Genomic DNA, 6,318 nt, shown 5'->3' on the forward strand with positions numbered 1-6,318 from the left:
TCCACACTGTGCACATGGCTACATCACCATCACGTGATGGCCAACATGCCTCAATTTAGGTCGGGGTATGTCAGATATCATGTTTTTTTTTTCTTTCGCATTTATAATTTTACCTCTTTATAATTGAAAGAGGAGTCTATATCTCCTTATTATTGTGAAATTGAGGATATGTGTGCAATGAAACATAAAGTAAATAAGACACAATATTTACAAGATTTGGCAAGTGTGCCTATGTAATCGGGGCAGTGGCGGTAGTCTATCTCATTATCGAATAGAAATTACAAAGCAATGGAAACAAGAAGATTGTATCTTTTCTTCTCTATATTGTTCCTTATACATTTGTGTACTAATAGGTCCTTATATAGAATTGTGAGATGTGTTGCTTAGGAGGATTCAATGGAAATCCTTGAAATTGTGTGCATCTCCACCCAATTTTCTTCACTTTGTCTATGCATAAAAGTCCATGCTGCCATCAACCTTTACAACACTATCCCTTGGATGACCACAAGTCTTTGATTGACTATCTTCATTGGAATTTCTCTAATACTAATTCATGATATGAATAGGTAGGCTAGGAGAAATAAGAATATTACACGCTCCCCCTCCCTCTGATCTTGGATTAACTTACTTGTCATCAAGCCGATGTGTGTCGGTGCAATTCTCAAACTTTTGAAGCAAAGTGATATTGTATACCATAGCTTTAAACACATTTCTCCAGTTTATTACTCAATTCTTTCTGTGAACAATCTTTATGCAAGTGAGAGAGATATCCAGATTTTGCTTGCCCAATAAGACCATGGCTATTAGTGAGTTCATTGGAATAAAACAAGTACATGTCTATAATGTCCTTGTAGATATAATCAGGTAAGCTTCATTTCATTCCAATACCCATATGTTGGTATTGTGCTTCACAAGAAATGTAACATCTAGTTCAATGTATCATGCTAAATACAGTAAGGCACATACTTCACTAAGGCATGGTACTTTTGGACAAGTATTAATTCATCATTTCCCTCACGAGGATGAATAATCTCTCTTAGTGTCTAAATGTTGGTCAATTATTTGAGTGTTCAGCTCATGATCTTTAATCCACATGGTTCTTAATACCATGAACATTATGGATAAGATTCGGGTTGGCATATTATTTGATCTGCAGCTCGAGACAATATTATTTTCAACACTTTATAATTTTTCTAGACTCTTCAGGAGTCCCATTCTAATATCAACTCTTGCAGAAGATTTAGTATCTTACAACAATATCATAATGATAGTACTCGCTAAGGCAATTGATACCATCCATTTCGAGTACATAATTTGTGCTTTACCCTTCTAGGGCTTACCTAAAGCATTTTGAATAATTCAGGGATTTTCTACACTTGATGACACATTGTCCCTTAGAATTTGTTCAAAGCAATTTTGCTTCTATGTATAATTGAGGGATTTACTTATGGAGATATGCTTCAAGCATTTCATAAGCCTTCGTATAATGTATAATTCTCCATTGAAATGAACAAGCTTCACAATGGGAAATCATGTGTACATGAGCGTATTAAAATTTTAGTTTTCAACTAGGAACCATGTGTCATATCATGTGAGTGTATTTCACTGTATTACAAATGCTCATATGTACCCTTCTGGGTTCAACATCATTTGGCGATTGGTACTATAAGTCGATTTTTCCACATTCATACTAAATTGTAATGGAATTGCCTATTTCCATTTTTGCTAATAATTTTTCTTTTTGTCAACGAACAAAAGAACGTGGCTCAATATCAACACAGCTTATTGATGAGTTTAGTAGCTATTATAAAACCAAAATTAACATTGGTAATTGATGTGACATAAAATAGCACACAAACTTAAACCCTCTTTTTGATAGTTGTAGTATATGAAAGTAGGGATCGTTCTAGGGCAGGGATCAGGAGGGCTGCTAATCTACACTTATTTAACTCAAAAACAGAAAACTAGACTCAAACAACTCAAAACAAGCTAAACTGACTCAAATAACACAAAACTAAGTTAAATTGACTCAAAACAGGAACTAGAGAGAAGTTTGGATGAAAATTAAACTAAAAATACTCAGAATACTAAATGGGGGGTTGTTTTGACGAATTTTAACTAAAACTAAGTAGGTTGCAGAAACAAACTAAAGGGTACGAAATTGGGTGAATTAAGGGGGTGAGAGGCTAGCTAAAGGGTCATTCTCCACACATGACACATATGCATACAAATCGATTTCTAGTTATTATTCCTATAAACCATGAATGACAATGCCCCAAGTTAACCATGAACATCACTAATTAACTCTCAGATTTTCCTAATTTCATTCATTTGGACTCAATGACGCAATCAAATTATTCTTATCAAGTTCCCTATATGAACTGCATGATAGAGATACATATCAAAGATCATTAAGTTCTATGAAAATCATAAGCATTGATGATGCGTGATTTATACGCACACAAATTAAACCCTCTTTTCGTCAAATTGTAGTATATGTATAAGTAGGGATCGTTCTGGACCGGGGATTAGGAGGGATTGTTAACCACTTGGATTTGACTCAAAAACGTAAAATAACAATATGAAACACTATACTAGACTCAAGGAATGCAAAACTAAACTTTAAAACACTAAAACAAACCAAAAGACTCAAACATTACCCAAAACACTCAAAACTGCCTTAAAATCACTTTCTGGGCAGTTTTGAGCACTTTGAGTACTTTGGACGAATTTATGTAACAAATTGAATCCACAACTTATGAAACGCAATTAGAAGTAATCAAATCAAAATGCAAGCATAAACATATATTTCGAATCCCCCCCCTAGCCAAGGGGGGTTTAGTTGAATTTAAACATTGGAATCAAAGAAACACCTAAACATTCCAATAACTCAAACTTGAATTGTATGAACGTTTAGGCCCTCTTCTCTTCCATTCCTCATTCGTACAAAACAAAGAGTATTGAAATTAAACATTGAAATTAAAGAAACACCTAAACATTCCAACAACTCAAACTTGAATTGTATGAACGTTTAGGCCCTCTTATCTTCCTCTTCGTTGTAGCACAAGGTCTAGGGATAGTTTGATGGTGTGAATGGTTTGGGGAGTGGTGGAAATGGAAGGATGGTGTTTGGATTGTAAGGGAGTGGTGCCTCAAGGCCACGGCACCAAGGGCAGTTTGTGATGGTCTACATTCTGAAAATGGAAGGGTTTGTGTTGTGGTATGTACAATGGATGAATTTCTGAAATGGAGGAGTGAATGAGAATGAATGCAATGGATGCTTATTTATAGGTGAAATGGGGGGAACATGACAGCTAGGAGGGAATGTGGCTGCATGTTTGAATGATTAAAGGATGCATGTGGGTTGGAATTGCATGTGCAATGAATATGTGGCTGCATGTGCAAGGGGACAATCTGAAAATGCATGTGAAAGCATGTGTTGGCTGCAATGATGAAATGGATGGGAGTGCATGTGGCTTAATTAATTAAAGGGAGTGCATGTGCAATGTTTTAAAGGATGGAATGCATGTGAATATGATGGAAATCTGATATGGTGATGGGAGATGCATGTGGCTGATTTATGCATGTGATTAAAGGGAGTGCATGTTTGAATGATTAAAGGGGGAAGTGCATGTGGGTTGGAAATATAAAAGGGGAATGCATGTGGCTGCAAGGTGTGGTGAATGATGATGAATGCATGTGGATTAAAGAGTGAAAGGTGGCTGCAAAGTGAATGAATAATGAAATGGGAAAGCATGTGCAAGGTTTTGGTGTGAATGATTGAATGTGCATGTGGCTGCAATGGATTAGGAATCCTTCAATTTCGTCCATCCTCTTGGCTCCAAGCATATGATATCCATTCCAATCTCTAATTTGCTCCAAAATGCTCCAAAATGCATCTTTTTGCTTCCTTAGCCATATGAACCTAAAAACACACGAAAATGGCTTAAACTACTAAAACAACTATGAATTAACAATATAAATGCACGAAAACAAGCTAAGTAAGTCGCCTAAATATGCTCCTATCAAATTCCCCCACACTTATCTTTTGCTCGTCCTCGAGCAAAACAAAAAAAACAAAACAAACAAAACGACACTAAACAAGTAAAACACAACCTAAACCTTCCAACAATTGTCTCAGGGATTTCCAATGCACATGACATGTTAAAAATCATTATTCCCACAGATTTTAGCCATCTTTACACTTAAGTACATTCTTACTCATAGTCACCACATACTAGTTCGCATTTAAGCATTTAAAACACATTTCGAATGTAGTAACATGCCTTAGAGAATTTCCTCAATTCCTTACTAGAATGCACTTTATTTTCACATAGATTTTCTGACTACACACCCTACACTAGTTATATGTGAGAGATTGATGTAAACATGAAAGACTAGTATCTCACATATGTTATAACAAAGAAAGCATTTTCTGGATTTACGATAATGACATGAATATGATCTCATGAATGGAATGCTACTACTTAGAATGAGAACCAGTGATTCCATAAGCTCATATCAATTCCAAACTCCACATATTGAATACATAACATCAAGATAGAAGTTGAGGGTTGTAACGGGGCTAAGGATAATGGTTTAACAAAGAAAGGTAAAGTAAAACAAAGGTTCTTAAAGTAATAGGAAGCGAAGTAATGAAATTGACACTTAAACTCACTTTTAATGGCAGAAATCAACTTTTAAACACAAGGGAAGATTCATGCAACAACTAGGGTCAAATTCACTCTTTTGGACCCTTCCTTCAATAACCAATACTTGTGAGATCATTCTCACTTATTTTTCAACTCTTTTTTTTTTTTTTTTTTTTTTTTTTTTTTTTTTTTCAACAATTTTTTTTTTTCTTTATTTCATTCTTTGGCCGTGCCCTATTATCTTCCCCCACACTTATTTTCTGCAGTATATTGATCAAAAGGAGTTCATTCTAAGTCATGTTTCACTATCCTTTAAGAACAAGGGGTTAACAAAGAAAATAAGCTTGAAAAGGCTCAAAAGGGGTAATCCTACAATACATGTGAGAAGGGATAGGCTTTTTGGCTTTGGCTTGACTAACAACTTCATCTTATTGTATGTTATGCAATCAATATCATGCTTTGAATGAAACGGATATAAGTTCTAGCATTTAGTTCTATCATGATACAATTGCATTCTAAGTAGCAACCAAGCAAGGAATAATGAGATCATGCAACAACTTTAGAAAACAAAGAATCACAGAAAATAACACTCCAAAGAAAGTAATGGCTCGAATCTCACAGGGATGTAGCGTTTGTTTGAGTTCCTTCCTTCAAGCATGTTACAAAAACGAATTTTTCTTTTATGATTGCATGTGAAGTCATACATTATAACCATAACCAAGCATATACCAAGAGTAAATCAAACTTTTCTCTATGTTAATAACTCTTTTTAACCGTCATGCAATTACAAACCAAATCCTTATCATTGTGTTGGAAGGTACCCTAAGACACAAACACACAAAAACGACTCAAAACACTCTTTTTAGGCTTTTCAAAACATGTTTTTCAAATTTTTATTTGTTTTTCGGAGTTATAAAAACAAAACATACTAAAACACTCTAAAACATCTTAAAAACACCTTAAAACAGCAAGGAACAACATTTGAAGTTATGGGTGATAAAATCCCACGAATTTGCATCAAATATACTTAGTTACCCCCCCCACACTTAAATCAAACATTGTCCTCAATGTTTTAAGCATAGATTCACACAAAACATAAGTAAACACACAAAAAGCAATTTAAACATACTAAACATGGCAGAATGTAATTAACAAAGAGAAGAGTTTAGGGACGCAAATCTGGTTATGGAGTGTAAATTCCCTCTTCTCCTTGGTAATTGCATTGAGGCTTTGATCATAGTGACTCCACAGGCTTACTCTTGAACTGGTTTCCGCCCATCATTGATTTTCCTTTGTGCTACTCTTGAACTGGGCAGCAGGATTCTTTTGGTCTTCCCCGAAGGTCTGAGCATACCCCTTTGGTCTGTTTCTTTGTTCAATCTTTCCAATTCGTATTGAAAAGGGTTGGAGGATAACTCAGCCTATGTTTGTCTCCACATGCTTCAATGTATCATTTTCACTTGCCTTACTCGCTCCCCTTTGCAGAAGTGGTCCCTTCTCTGGAAGTGTATCAACCGTTGAAGATGACTACTCGAGAGCAACGCTAGGTAAGCAATCAGGAATAGATTCCAGGCAGTTGGCTCCAGATCGGAAGACTGACTCCAAGTGCCGGCTGATTGCTTCTTTCACTTTGCCATGCGAGTAAGAACAAGGACAAAGAAAAGGA

The sequence above is a fragment of the Pyrus communis genome, chromosome 15, assembly GCF_041283825.1.
Source record: "Pyrus communis isolate YQ-2024b chromosome 15, ASM4128382v1, whole genome shotgun sequence".
NCBI classification, from domain to species: Eukaryota; Viridiplantae; Streptophyta; class Magnoliopsida; order Rosales; family Rosaceae; genus Pyrus; species Pyrus communis.